Source organism: Silurus meridionalis, chromosome 14, assembly GCF_014805685.1.
Source record: "Silurus meridionalis isolate SWU-2019-XX chromosome 14, ASM1480568v1, whole genome shotgun sequence".
NCBI classification, from domain to species: domain Eukaryota; kingdom Metazoa; phylum Chordata; class Actinopteri; order Siluriformes; family Siluridae; genus Silurus; species Silurus meridionalis.
The window spans coordinates 9,109,074-9,125,644 of NC_060897.1; the positions used below are offsets into that span (position 1 = coordinate 9,109,074).

General features: G+C 37.3%; 1 protein-coding gene across 1 annotated transcript in view; it reads right to left on the reverse strand.

Moving 5' to 3' along the window:
- The window catches only part of pvalb6 (parvalbumin 6), a 36,752-nt gene extending 21,037 nt beyond the window's left edge, over positions 1-15,715 (reverse strand). Inside the window, exon 1 of the mRNA XM_046865400.1 lies at positions 15,451-15,715. The gene's annotated coding sequence lies outside the window, so the exon portion shown is untranslated. The remainder of the gene's footprint in view (positions 1-15,450) is intronic.
- Positions 15,716-16,571: the final 856 nt, after the last annotated feature.

Sequence of the window (16,571 nt, forward strand, 5' to 3'; positions counted from 1 at the left end):
TGCCATGCAGAAAAGAAGAAGTGTTCCTTCTGTCAGATTTTGAAGTGTTGGCCTGTTGCAAGATCAATAGCTTGACCTTTTTAGTGATATGACAGCCTGAGTCTGCTCTGACCATGAAATTATCTCTTTAAACGAAGCTAGAGGACACACACATACATCCATAGACCACCTTTTCTTTAAGACTGCAACCAATAAGAAAGAATTGCAATGTTTTAAAAGAAAGCAATTGTACTGATTTAAATAAGTTAGAAAGTAGAGAGTATGCAAAACATGTGAAATAAGAAAAAAAGCAAAGCCATTGTTTCAGAAAAACCTCTAAAGACATAAAGCCAGGCAGCAGAAATTCGAGACTCTGGCACAAATGAACTACCTACCAGACCTGCATTCTGTATTCAGAAACCTGCACTTGCTCTCTGCAACACTCGCTTATTCCTGACTACACACCCCTAATCATTCAGTCTGTCATAGGGGGAGCGACAGCAGCTGTAATGAAAAAAAGGCACACAAAAACATGAGGGAGAATTAAATAAAAAGAGAAGAAGCAAAGAAAAGTGGTGATAACAGGAAAAGTGGAAAAGAAAAGAAAAGAAAAGATGGATGTCAGAGAGTGTAATGAATAGATGCAGGTAGACAAAATGGGGAGAAAAGAAATGCCTTTCTTCCAAAACAAATCTCTTCTAAGCTTCCTTTTCTTTACCTTCCTAGTGTCTCCATTCTGTCTTACAGCAGCATGCATACGCTTCCTAGTAACTTTTCTTTGCTAGTTCATTGTTTCACCCTGTTCCACCTGCTATGTGAGAATATTTAGACAAACTGTTCTAGGATAAGTCTATTATATGAATTCGGAATGATTTTTTTATATCACACAAGTCAATTCCTGTTTAAGATGTCTGCATGTCCGAACACGTCGTCCCGTCTCTTTGTCTCACTCGATTTCAGCAGAAAGACAAATGACCTATCATTAGACAGTACCCAACAATAGGACACATTTATGCGAACAGGAATTCCAATTTAGCACTGATAAAGGTTAAAAGGCTGCTGGGTTCTGATGATGATGATGAAGAACATGGTGTTTGGATATATACATGATGACAGAAAGAACATTCTGTACCTTGACAGTGACTCAACACACACACACACACACACACACACACACACACACACACACACACACACACACACACACACACATACTAAGTGTCATTTTACTGTGACACTGACTTAGTCTTATTGCCTATTATGCACTAAAAGGTAAAAGGGATTTAGAATAAGAATCAACTGACTCCACACAGACTTTCTTTACTCTCAAAAATTCATACTTTTGCTATTAATTTCATTGCATTTACTAAACAAATTCCTTCAAGATGAACAAATGAGCAATAAAGTAATAACGTAATGTTCAGTTTAGAAGAGTCTCTGCCCACTGTAGCCGCAGATTCCTATCCTTGCCCAACAGAGCGATGCTTGATTTTGTCTTTTGCTAAAGCCCATTAAGCTCAATGTCATAAGTTGCATTTCCTAAATGGCTAAGATGCTTTTCTTCTCAGTATGGCTATACAGAGTTGTTATTTGAGTTACCATACTTTTGCTGTCAGCTTGAACTAGTCTATACAAACCGCTGCTGGCTGGATGTTTATTTGGCTTTTTATTTTTTTTTTACACCCTTTTGTGAAAACTCTAGATGTTGTAGTGCGGTGAAAATCCCAGGAGATCAACAGCTTTTGAAATAATTAAAGCAGCCCATCTGGCAAAAACAACCATTCCACAGTCATTGAGAACATGGGGGAATTGAGTACATTTGCCCCCCATACTGCAGGGAGTTTTTACTTGCCACAGTCGTCACCAGCTTGCTCATCAGGGACAAACTTATAAAGAACATCTTATTCATTCTTTATCACGTAATTAATTATCTGCGTAAAGCTGCTTTGAGACATTGTTCATTGTAAAAAGCTCTATACAAATAAAAATGAATTGAATTGAATACTGAAGTTTGAGGTCACATCAGAGCTTCACATATTCTTGACCTGTATCTACATGGGTTTCTGTACTGTGCTGCTTTGATACAGGTGCAATACAGTTCATAATAAAGTAACAGGTGGGTGTTTTAACATCACATCAATTTTACACTTAAAATGACAAACTATTTACAAAGAAAATGGCAAAAAACAACAACAGTGGGAACAATTTGAAATTGGAAAAATGACATTTGAAATCAGTAAAATATAGAGGCAGCGCATGCCAATGCAGTTATTTATTGAAAGAATGTAACACAAATAGTCCAAACCATAAAGCAACAACAATAATTGTGAACAGTGAATATGAAAAAAAAACACAAAAAGACTATAAGCAAGCATGTAAAACACATAAAGACAAAATCAGGACTTAAGTATAGGCATTAATAAGGGGTAACACAGCACAGGTGTGTGTGTGAGAGACACGCAGGCTAATTGGTAATATATGGCTTACAAACACAGTTTACAGACACTAGACAAACAGACAAACAAACATGTACATATGAACAAGCTAATGAAATATGATGAGGCCATTAATGGGAACACGTGCAGGTGACTGGGTGGGCAGCGCCAACCATGTGTTGATGAAATGATGAGAAAACAGACAGATTCGGTTGTGTGTAAAGGTGATGGTGAGCAGAACAGTAGCAAAATGTATTTATCACAATAAGGGAAAGATAACTTTGAACTCTGGGTATGATGACCATTTGAGGGTATTTGGTTCAAGTGCAATTTGATCCTTTGGAATAAGAATCAGGATTTTGATGACATGGGCTTTGGGTTGAATTCCAAGCCATATCCTTCAAAGTGAATAGTCTGGGGAGAAATCTGTGAGCCAAATCCTCTCATGCTGCTGTGCTATTACTGATAATGTGCCTCCACCTGCTTAGTCTCCCATACACACAAACACACACTGGGGTGACTCAGAGCCATGTTGTTTGTTGGAGCTTTTTAAGTATTCGTGTTGGCACCAACACACTGACCTTGAGTAATTAGAGCAATGGAGATAATTGGCAATTAAAAGTAAATGCATGCTACTCCACTTTATAATTCATTAGTGAGAATAACTGACTTTTCTGATCAAATCTTCAGATAGTTAACTATTCCCGCATAAAACTCTGATGCACCCATTCAGTATAAATACCCACAGAGCAAAATTGGTTTAAAGCAGTGATGGCCCAAATACAGCAGTGAATTAAAGTAGATGAATGGACCAGGTCTGGTTGCCAGAACTCGGGCCACATGTGGCCCACGGCATAGCCATATACCATCCAAATGTATGACTATAGCTGGCCCTATTCTGGTATTAACAAGTTAGTTTCACTTCATAAGCAAGTGGCATTGTGAACACAACTCAACATCCAAACAATTCACAAGTGCTTTATCCTGTTGTACTCTCCTGACGCTCTTTTCTCTTCATCCTCTCTCTCCCGCCATAATCCCTATATAGGCCAGATATATCCATCTTTTAATGGTGAAATCGATTTCCTTGTCGGTGGCAGCAGATGTCAGGTGGTTATGCCTCACTGCAGCTGAAATATACATGTAATATTTAACTTTCCAACGACTTAAACTCATACTAACTGTATAATCCAAAAAGCAACGTCAAACTAAGTATATCATTTTTTTTTCAAATGATCACTTACTTTCTTTTTCGCTCATTTTGCTCCAGAGTTGAGAAGTCCTTGATGGAAGTGCATTAGTGTCCGCACATTTTTTTAACAGCGCTGTTTCCGGTAGTAGTTATCTCAATAGATTTATTATTATTTTTATCTAGTTAATCCGTTCTAAACCATTAAAGAAACATACCAGCTAAATCGCAAGATTGCAAACTATCAACTGAAGAAAAATTATTTGAACATCGAACAAAAAGACAAAGGTACAAGATTGAGAGTGTGACAATACATTTAGGTGAAATCTGCAAATCCATTAACCATTGTGCTTTTCTAAATGTGAAATGATTGATAGATTCAATTTTATTTATTTATTTATTTATTTATTTATTTATTTATTTATTTTACTATAACAGGACATTTTAAAGGAATATTTGTGAAATTCATCTTGTGCATGAAAAGGTTTAGAGAAAATATGAAATAAGGTCAATATCAGTATAGGTTAAAATTAACTTACCATTAATTTTTCATCAAAAATGACCATTATTCATAATTTAAATATTTTTTTTAAGAAACCTTGTTGATAGAAAGCAATAAACCCATGTTGCAAACAGGAATAGGGGGAAACAGCTGTGTGGATGAAACTATTATTGCATTAATATCTAAACTTTCTGAAATTACATTATTTTATTATGTTTTACATTACATTACATTACATTATGCTTAACAACTGGCCCAGATCTTGTTTACCACCTTCTCCACCATAACCGGGCCATGTTCTGTTCACATACCTCATGCCAGTTCCGACTGAATGCCAACCGTGCCAGCTTCATGCCAAATCCGAGCCAGAAGTCTTTGCTACCTGGGTATGAGCAGTAAACCTTCCAGTACACACCACTTACACACTTCACATTACACATCCAAATTCAGATCCTCAGTTGCTCTTTTATTTTATCTGTCTCATTCTCCTTTCTGAACCTCTTCAGCCTGTGATATCGAGCCATCAGTCATGCTATAACCTCATCACTGTACTGTTACACTATGCTGCTACTGAGGCGAGGGGCTTATCGTGTTCACCTCTCACCTTGTCAAATAAGAATGTGTCATGATGATTATGTTATGGAGAAAAAGATCTCAAAATGCTCCCACGCTACATCTCAGGTCAGTTCTGGCTTTATTTCAAAGGGCTGAGCATCAGAATTGTTGAAATTGTCTCTGATGAACTGTAAAGGTCCCAAAGGCCCAGAATGGTATAGAAGTCTGAATGCATTTACTACATGCTATTGATGATGATAATAATAATAATAATAATAATAATAATAATAATAATAATAATAATAATAATAATAATAATAAAATACAAACACAACACATATGTTTCTTTGAGCAGGATATTCCCAGACATTTTCCAGATATGGTGCTTCTCATTTTAATGAAAAAAGAAATTTGTGTGTTTTTAATGATGAGTGCAGCCTTAAAAAGTTTCCACAAAGATGTTCTGGCTCAGCTTTTATACAATAAATAGGTAGACGAAAAGGAACAGGCACTTCTTCTATTATTAGTTAGAAGTGGAAACACTTAATATGATTCCACGATGAGTGAACGACCAGAAATTAATACAGAGCATTAAAATATATAATCTTCCTCTGTGTTGTAGTAGTTCATTTCATTAGCTCTTAAATTTATATATTTTTTCTTCTTTCTCCTCCTTTCCTCGCTTCCTTGCACTTAACTGCTTGATTTTGACTTATTTTAAGGACTCCATCTCAGACATCAGATGTGAAAGCATCTTCTTTTCATCACATCACATCTTTCTCTCTTTCTTGCTCTTTGTTTTTTTGCTGGACTTATTCACTTTTTTCCATTTCATGTCCATAGCTTCAAGAGAAAAAAAGCAAATTAAATCAGTATTCTTACAGCATCTGTGTGTGTGTGTGTGTGTGTGTGTGCGTGTGTGTGTGTGTGTGTGTGTGTGTGTGTGTGTGTGTGTGTGTGTTTGTGTGGTGGACGTTAAAGCCTGACTTTAAAGTCCTTACGCAGAGGATTTCTTAAGTCAGCAATTTTCATGTTTGGTTGATCTTTAGACATACAAACCAACCCCAAACTCCCTCTTCCTCTGCCCCTCCTTTCTCTCTCTCTCTCTCTCTCTCTCTCTCTCTCTCTCTCTCTCACACACGCAGGCACACACACAGACACACACCTCTAGCAGGAGGAAAGTCAAGAAGAGCTCTTGAGAATATCATCATAGTATTTGCTTAGACATGATTATATTAGTTTAAGCAGTGAAGTAAATCATTCTACAGCTGTCCCCACAGATTCACCCATGCAAAGCAGGGAAAGTATTAATTTTTTTACCAAAACTCCCAAAAATGTGAAGAAATGACAGACAGTCCTTTAGCAGTAGATAATTTTATCCTGACCTTTCAATTCTGATCCTAATGCAGCATTACATTCAGAAAAAAAACACACATTTATGTCACTATCCTTGTGAGGACCTATCGTCTAACATAATTCTGAATGCTGCGAAGGTATGCTACGCCTTCACATGTACAGCAAATGGCAAATGCCCCCTATCCAGAGCGACTTACAACTGAGCAGTTGAGGGTTAAGGGCCTTACTCAAGGGCCCAGCAGTGACAGCTTGGTGGTGCTGGAATTTAACATTGTGACCTTCCTAGACAGAGGCCAATACCTTAACCACTTATCTACTCCCTCCTTGACCTAAATCAAACCCTTACATAAACCTCAGTAACTAAAATGAAATCCTATTGACTATTTTAGCTTTTCAATAAGTGCTGCATGTTTTGTATGAAGCGTCCTGACAAGGTCAAACCTGTCATTAAAAACAGATGCTTTCACAAGAAACGACTAAACGGTCCATTATATAAAGCCAGTAAGATATATACTTAAATGAAGTTTGAGATTGAAGATGAATTAATCATTGCGAGACATTCAGCTCCAGCCGTGACAAATACTATCATACATGCCGAGATAATAGACCAATTCTCTTTTCACACTCTATCACACACTGACAAGCAGAAAGAAGGCTGGCAAACTCTGATAGTCATTATGAATGCTTTGAATTTCCCATTCTACCCAGACTCTAAGCTCTGCAGTCTAATCATGAACCTATGGATCATCTCCTATAGCTCCTCTTATAAAAGAGGCTTTCAGTGCACATCGCATAAGACCACATTTTAAAAGGGATTTAAGTGCTTCTGAATGGTTTTAGCTATCGATCTGAAATGTTTAGCAGTAAGTAGTGGACATTATGGTGGCAAGAGCTGCATTAGTTAACAAAAGTCATTTATTAGTACCAGATACAGCCACTAGATGTAGAAGTTTTCTGGCTTAAGTAAAATTTTATTATTGCCTTGGGAACTCTTTGAACTGAAATAATAACCTGATTTTAATCTTCTCAACAAAACAACCCCCCACCAATATTTAAATATTATCTACAAGTCACACCATATTTTCTTTTTTCTGATATTGGTATTGCATTGGCCTCTGAGATATAAACTGTGTAAAATAAACCTTAACCTGAATCTAGTCTTGGTCTTGCTTTGACACTATTTTCATTATTTGTTTTGGGACAGATTCTGACAAGTGAATAATAGGCAAGTCAGGAGACCACTTAGAAACCAAGCTAAAACCTGATTGGCTCCTCAGTGAGATAGAATAAAGTCTATTGGTCCCTTAAGGTCAAAGACAAGCAAGAAGCTTTGGGATTAATTGTTATTGTGTTACTTGGTCCATGACTGGCCTTCCTGGATTCCTTGACTAGATTTAATTTCAGTATATTCTAGAGGGACCCCTTCAAAATTGATACCATCCCCACTGCTTCACAGTTACTAATCAGAAAACAAGGTTTGATTGACTGGACTATGATTGCATTTCTCAGACCCACTCAAAATCCCCATTTTCCACAAGCAGTCTCTGTGTTTCTGTTCCACTTGTTGTTTTTTCTTCTTCTTTAGTCTCATTCCCAGTGACCATATAAATGCATGACCTGTCAAAAAACAACAAAAAAAAAACACCAAGTGAAAGTAAAAGCAAACATATCAGTAGACACTCGCTTGTGGCTTGGTTTTACTTTTAAAGGACCAAAGCTAAACAACTAGGTCACATCAATGCATTTATTTAAGGCAAACCTTTTTTTCCCCCTACAATCTCACCAAATGAAAAGAGAACTAAAGACCATTTTAGCTTCTTTTCCCAACACGATTCTGCCTAAGAAGGGACCTCATTTAGCAGGTCAGAAATTGGTTAATTGAAGTCCATGGTTCACAGAGTGCCATGATGATCGTAATGTCAGCTATAGTTAGATAACTTTCTTACCTCTTATACTGGGTCAAAATACTTGCCCTAAAAAGAGACAAAAAGACCCAGATAGACCACTTCCTCAGATCTATTATTTAAATGAAATAATATAAACATTTACAATTATTTTGAAGAGAGAAACTGAAATACAAGGAAGGATACATTTACTATACAGAAGAAACCATTGGCAGTAACAAAATCATTGCAGTAAATTTTAAAAGTTATCTACAGTACAAAAATGGGGTTATGTGACCTCTTGGTTGTTTCTTTTGTTTTGGAATTCATTTTCAGTTTTTTTTTTTGCTGAGTACCAACAGTGAAGTTGTCACCTCAAGACACTGACCTCATTACACTCTTCCTCAAGCTATTCTCATCAACTTGAGTGACCCAGGTGGCCATGAGTCTTCTACTCAGCCAGTGATCCACTGTTAAATAACCTTCCATTCTAATTCCTTTTGTTTCACGGTAGTTTTTATTGGAAATAGTGGATGCTGTGTATCTAAACTTCCTACTTCTCTTACTGTAGGATTCGTAGAACATTTTGGTGGTGCATCTTGCCAGATAATTGCAAATGGCATAAAATGAAAATAAATGAAATTAAAAAATGTATCTGAAATGCACTATACTTTACTGAGGATGAGATGTAAGACACTTTATTGAGAATATGAATCAGTCATTCTGATGTTCTTCATCAAGGGCAAGAAATACACCTGGTGCTGATATTATACTGTTCTGATGATAGAAATTTTTTAGTGTTATAAAGCAAAATGCCTGTAAACATTCTCTTCTTTCAAGTACAGATTAGTTGATTATTGATACACCGCAATATATTTGAACTCTGGTACTCAATTCAGGCACTGTGTGTTGATTGATAACGCATGCACTTTATGAGTACAGCATTTGGGGTTCATGTCTATTGTTTTACATAGTGGGGGGACATTTACCATAGTGTGTAGTGTGTAGACCTCTTATATATGTTCTAGTATGCTGTGGTTTCCAACTAATTGGGGAATCCCTAGGTATAGTCTTACAGTGCTTGTGACACTTTTAGATTGATGAACAGCCCAGCACACATAGACAGTCATGAGGAATGCCCCAAAACATTCAAACTGATGGTGGATTTGACCAATAGCCATAATAGCAAAAAGGGGAAATTGAAACATATACACAACGATGGGGATAGCAGGAGGAGCATTTTATAGGTTGTAAGCATGATGGTCAGATTTCTTTTATATATTGCCATATAACAAAAAGCTCTAACATGATTTACTTTGGTTTCAAAAACCTGCAAGTTTAATCAGGTGTAGACTTTCGATATGCACTATATGAAACTGTAAATAATATTAGTATATTTACAATTTTGTCTTAGTCAGTATATGTAACTCAATTTGTGGTGATATCCATATTGCCCTCTTTGAAAATGTGTAAACTGCAAGATTGATTAAGACACACACACACACACACACACACACACACACACACACACACACACACACACACACACACACACACACACACACCAACTGATTTCAAACCACAAACATGCAACTTGTTCCTGTCAAGGACATGGACCACAGTCGATATTTTTCATTGCTTGTGACAGAAAAATTACAGAGGCAGGGGCTCAAAACCCTCTGGAGCTCTGCCAAGAAAAAACAGAGAAACAAACCAATGAAAAAACCAGGAAGCATGAGTGCCTGCATAATCATTGCTCATTCACTTGGAAATAACACAGGTCACATCTGTTTAATAAAACATCTGTATGAAGTGGCAAAGTGACGTGCTGTTTAGACATGGAATGTACATTAAGCAGCAGTTTTATGACTCCCTTATCAGCTCTGTAGGTGTTAGGTACAGACCAATGAATAGATGTTATGAATATTGCATTTCAACAGAATTACTAAGCACATTTGACCATCGCTGTTTATGCCATCTTTCACTGTGCAAGTAAAATAGAGATGATTATACCTACAGATCGCTATAACTCAGGAGCTGCATGGGGGCTTGCACAGAGACACTGCATGGTTCTGCTGTTACAGGAGGGTGTGTAAAACACTGCAGATCTGGAAGTATAAAACTGTGCAGAATGTTAATGCAAATGTCTGTGCTTAGAGGCTTATTCTTTTAAATATTTACTAAAGGAGCACTTTAGCATTGTTTTAACCTATGATATCGCTAATATGAGTGATTGTCATCCACATGAACTTGGGTACATTTCCCTGTACTGTGCAAAGACCAGAAAAACCCATTTAGAATAAATCTAAGAGCAGGTTCTGAATAATAGATATGTTTCCAGTTCCTCGATTTAATTGCAAATTAGGACCAATGGTATAATTTATATTTTCACAAATGGAAAAACTTTTAGGTTAGGTCTTATACAACAGTAAAAGTATTGATGCACACAAATCACAGAATCCATAGGTAATATACATTTTTCCAAATTCCTACCAAATTCAATCTATATATAACCTGCTGTGCATGATATTTAGCCTACATTGCTTGCTTTATTGCTTTTTCAATTAGTGTTTCCAGCTCAACTCTGAATGTGTCAGTCTTCATGTGGAAGAGCATCAGCATGCTGACATTGTAGTGTAACTAGAGTCTTATAATGACACGTCATTAACATTTGCACCCTTTTCTGTTTTAATTAGCACTCATTAAGCATTCCAAAGGGCATTTTAGTGGTAATTTGGTTATTAATTTTTTTACCTGAACATGTCTGTGTATTCCCTCGACAAATCCCTAACTACTTCAGATATTTAATGAGATTATTATTAGCCGTCAAAACATCCTCTGATTGAGTGTTAAATCTTGTTATTGTACATTTAGCTTAAACTCACTTTTAATGAATGTAAGTAGAATTTAGTTTTTTTGTGTGAAAATGTTTGAAAAAGTTGCTAAACTCATATATTCTAACATTACAGGCCTTTACAGGTAATTACAAGTAGTTTTGTGTGTGTGTGTGTGTGTGTGTGTTTGTGTGTGTGTGTGTGTGAGAGAGAGAGAGAGAGAGAGAGAGAGAGAGAGAGAGAGAGAGAGAGAGAGAGAGAGAGAGAGAGAGAGAGAGAGAGAGAGAGAGAGAGAGACCAACTTTGATCAAACTTGCATTTTTTAATTTGCCAATATTCAATTAATCTGAACTATCCAAACATACTTTCTTTTCTACTGTACACTCTCACACCTACACACACACAAACCAAGTGCAAAGAAATTATTAAATGCTGTTTCTGCACTCACCGTTCACTAAAGCATTATACAGTAAAACACTCCATATCAACAACAAAAAAAAAACCTGTGCAGCTCTTAACCACATACAGTATATTATACCATCTACAGTACATCCAAAATCAAGAAATTGATAAAGATATCAAACTCTGATGGCGGGAAGAGCTAATCTTTAGCCTAAAATATATTAATGTACCAATCTCCATTCAGAGGTAAATTTCAGCTATCAAGAAACCCACAAGAAAGCTTTTAAACCATAGTCTTACATACACATGCACACTGCTATAGACTTGCCCAAGCACACATAGTACAGATGGTGGGCTCCAGTTGGTAAATTGGTATTGATCAGGGCATGGGCAGAGTGTTTGAAGTCACTGCGATTTCATTAAAGAAATGCCCCATTGTTTTTCTGTCTATACTCTACATGCCACATCTTGTTCTATGTGTGATCACCACAGAGAAACACATTTTGCTTTTCACTAACAAGACAGAATCCCTCAATCCCTTGGGGGATTCTTCAGTTGTCACTATACTTGTAACTCTAAAGAATTCTGTTTCAACCCCAAGTTGTGTGTGTGTGTGTGTGGGTTTAGATGCGAAGAAAATGTAAGAAAAATCAACCGTTGCCCCCTTACAAATGAGGATGATGATTCTTTCAGGGGTTCAGTAGATAGTTAACCCCTTGGCTTAAAAAGGGTTTTCCTTTAAAGAAAGACTATTATGTTATTTTGACTATTATGTAGACTTCTTAATGTATTATGGAAAGATGGGGATGATCATACTTTAATTGTTCATTCTATACTGAAGAAAAATATCAAAAGGGTTCTATTTGTACTTAAATATTCATTAACAGGTCTTACAACAAAGTGTTTTCCAACACAAAAGCATCCTGTGTACAATAGAACCCTTTTTTAGATGCTAAGACTCCAGTGAACGATCCATAATGATCCAGTGAACTCATAAAAAGGTTCATCTTTAAGGGCTCATTGAGGTCTCATTGGAAAATCAATGGTTCATTTGGAAGTGTCCTCAATATAAAGCTAAACATCTTTGAATACTTTGAGCTTGCATTTATTATTTCAGCTCAAATAAACACTAGTAGACAGCTAACATAACATTAACTTTATCCAAATATTATCTCCAAATATTATGGACCAGACTGTAAATGGTGATTGACAGATTTCAACAACTGTCCATAAACTAAGATGTTTATGGTTAGAAGTGTGTTTAAATTAAACAGGATTTATGTCCTTTTCTTACAGCATTCTCAGACAGGGTTCAGGGTCACTAAAAAAAAAGTCATAAGAAAATAGGATAAAATAATTCCTTTCAAAAAAGGACTCCCTTTTAGCAGGCTAAGAATTTATTTCCATCCAAGCACATATAAATGTCATGGTTACAGTTGTGATGGCAGCAGAGATTATAACCCTTGTTGTGTCCCAAAAGAAACAAATCTGATTAATTCAAATGTTGGGCAAAATCAATAAACTGTTATGTGAGGATAAATGAAGACTTTTCTTCAGCTATTATATTAAGTTATAAGTTATTAATAACAGGAGTTATTTCTTGTTCTCCTTGACCACATTTTTTTGTCCATCTTTATACTTGAAACACAGCGTGACAATGGCAGTGTGACAATGACAATTACATTTTAATTTGGTTTGTTTCTCCAGCACTGGTTAACCTAACCTACATTGCTACACAACCCTTTACTTGCTTCCCCGTCTCTCCCTTTATCCGATTTTACACACTGCAAGGTCAAAAACACACCATCACTACATTACAACTTAAATAGACTGTTGTAGATGTCCCAATATTTGTGGACCTGACTGAAGGTGAACTGCATACATAATGTAGAATAATTGTGTGAATTCAGTCAAAACTTTAAATCTGTAGAGGAAACTACTTATTGCTTTAGTGTTCGATTTTCTATGAAATTTAAATTTTTTTGTGATATATATATATATATATATATATATATATATATATATATATATATATATATATATATATATATATTAGCGGAATTTACCAGCTGCCTTTAGACTTCCATTATAAATGAGTATTTGGTCAAACTGGCTTTCTGGACTTTTTTTTGTTTTGTTTTTCAATAGAAGGACATTCATCACAGTTCTTGTCTATGGCAATCACACATGTTCTACAAATATGGTGATACAGGAAGAAAAATGATGACGTATTCTTTCAATGTGTGAATGGGTAGGGTAGCTTATATCCATTTCATTACCCACAGCAAGGAGTTTGAGCGTGCCTGCAGGAGTGATGCATCTTACACACACACACCCACACACACCCACGCACACACGTGCGCGCGCGCGCGCACACACAAATACTGCGGAAGGTCTCTGCTGGGATAAGCTTCACATCATACCCTTCACTCTCTGACAGTCTTCTTTAAGAATACCACGCGCGCGCGCACACACACACACGCTTACTGAGTGCAGCAGACTGAGAGGGCATGCATCAGTCTTGAGAGACATGCCAATGTGTCAGCACCAGTGCAGCAATTCAGGCACAGATGCAGTGCTGCAGCTTCCAACTCACATACTGTTTTTCTATTTCTACTATTCTTGTCTTTCTTTTAAATATTTTTATAGTTAGAATAATCTTCTCTTCATGTTACTTCCATGCACTTTTTACCTGCTGCCCTATTTTATCATGTACTTTCAGGTTTCATGTGAAGTCATTTGGGAGTCAAGTCAAGAAGCTTTTATTGTCATTTCAACTATATATAACTGACGCAGTATGCAGTGAAATGAGACAATGTTTCTCAAGAACCCTGGTGCTACATAAAATAAGATAGAGCTACATATAGAACACAGAGCTAAGAACTAAAAGTAAGTTGTCTTAGATGTGCTATCATGTGTATCATGTGCAAACAGTGCAGACAAATTTGGGCTTGTAAACCCTGCATGAATTTGCAAAACCTGGAATGCTGACACACACACACACACACACACGCATTCACAGACACATCCAAACACAAACCCTGCTGATTGTGCAGCATTAAAGCCCTTCACTCCATGCAGCTGTTTCTGCATTCACAATATGCTGCACAGATTAACCCAAGGAGACACGGTGTGTGTGTATGTGTGTGTGTGTGTGTGTGTGTGTGTGTGAGAGAGAGCCTTCATGGTCATCACCATTTCCATCCTTTTAACCTTCATCAGTGCTGCACTGCAACACAAGCTTATAGGTATAGTTTTTGTTTGCTTCATGGCTCCTGTTACTCTAAAACTAATTTTCCATTCAGTGAAGGAAAGAAAGAAAGAAAAGCAGTGAGCTGTCACCAGTAGGTCGTTTATTTTGTGCAGTCCATTCACCTTCTTTTACGCAAACACACACACACACACACACACACACACACACACACACACACACACACACACACACACACACGCACACACAGAGCTCAGGTGACTGTCAGAGCTCAGCTGTGGTTTGTGAATGGAGTATTAGACAGAGATGATGCTGCACCCATACAGAGATTTGGCTTCTATCCCCCGCCTCTCTGTGTCCAATTCACTTCTATTCCCTCCTATTCTCTTACTCTCATTCAATCTGTTTCTGCATTTCATTTTCTTTTTCTTTTTTCTTCTTTTCAAGAAAAGGCATGCAGTGCTCTCAAAATTATTCACTTGCGTATTCCCATTCACAACCTTCCTTTGGTGCATTTCCCACACCACTGCTTTTCCTCCATCCCATTGACTGCATCTAACACTTCTGCATTGCTCCATGCATTTACCTCACACATTCTCTTGGCTTTTTCTTCTCATCTCTTCTTATTAACTTAAATTGTTTAGTCCAATTTCACCCTGGATGTAATACTGTGTTCCTTTTGTCCCCTTCCATATGTGCTCCCTCTTCGCTGGTGTGATTGCCCTGCCTCTTGCCTGGGGTTAAACAAACATGTTCTGCCTCTTACCCACTGCGCAGTGTGTGTCCTGCCTTTTAGCTAGATTGGAGTGTGTCCTGCATCTTAGCTAGTGGGACTGTGTCTTAAGGAGTGTCTGTCCTGTTTCTTGCCTGGTGTGGAGGTTGTCCTGCCCCTCACCTCACACAATGTGTAGTGTGTCCTGTGTCTTACGCAGTGGAAGTGTGATTTTGCATCTCGTGGATTGTGTGCTGTCTTTTTTCCTGGTGAAGTGTGTGTGCTGTCTCTATCCCAGTGTGGAGTGTGTGTGCTGTCCCTTTGCCAGAGTTAAGTGGTGGACTATGGGTCCTGTGTCTTTCCCAATGTGGAGTGTGTGTCCTGTCTCTTACCTGGTGTTGAGTGTTGACAGCGGGTCCTGGCTTGAGTAGAGCAGCTGGATAGGCTTGACTAGAGTAGCTGAGTGGCTGGGAGACAAAGCACACCGACTAAGGAGACAGAGAGAGAGAGAGAGAGAGAGGGAGAGAAAGACTGGGAGAGAGGGAAACACAGAGAATATAGAGAAAGAAAGAGAGACAGAGGGAGAGAGCAGAAAGGAGAGGGAGCACTGACTAGTTGGAGGTGAGATGAAGGGAGAGAGTGTAGAGAAAGCTAAAGGGAAAATGGGAGGGAGGAACAGGGTAGGAGAGAGAGAGAGAGAGAGAGAGAGAGAGAGAGAGAGAGAGAGAGAGAGAGAGAGTAGGAGTGGGTTTATCTGCAAGCGAAAGAAACGACAGGAGATGAAAGAGAAAAGAAAGAAAGAAAGCATAAATAGTCAAGTTAGTGAAATCGAATGGGTTTTTTCCAAAGAAAGAAAAAAAAAGAAAGAAGGAAAGAAAAGGGCAAAAAATTTGAATGAAATTAATGTTGGTAGTTAGAAAGAGACAAAATATATGAATAGAAAGAATAAATTAATAAATTAGGTGATGGACTGTAAATAGCAACATTAAAGATAAAGAAAAAGGGGAAAGAACAGAGGATAAAGATAGATAGAAAGATGGATGGATGGATGGATGGATGGATGGATGGATGGATAGATAGATAGATAGATAGATAGATAGATAGATAGACAGACAGACAGACAGACAGACAGACAGACAGACAGACAGACAGACAGATAGATAGATAGATAGATAGATAGATAGATAGATAGATAGATAGATAGATAGATAGATAGATAGATAGATAGATATTATAAAGATAATATTGCTTATAAGAAAGGTTAAAGAGAGAGGGGGGAACTTACAAAAAACAGAAAAATAGCAAAACATACTGAATTGAATCACTGAATAATAAAAGAAAGAGTGAGTGAGGGGGCAGGGGGAAAAAAAGATGATTCACAGCCAAGTGATCTGGGCTGAGAGTTTTACAACTACCTAATTCCACTCTTAAAGAAAAGAGGACAATAAAGACAGCTGCACTTACTCATTAACGTCTAAGCAGAAACAAATCAAAATAACACATTTTGATGCTC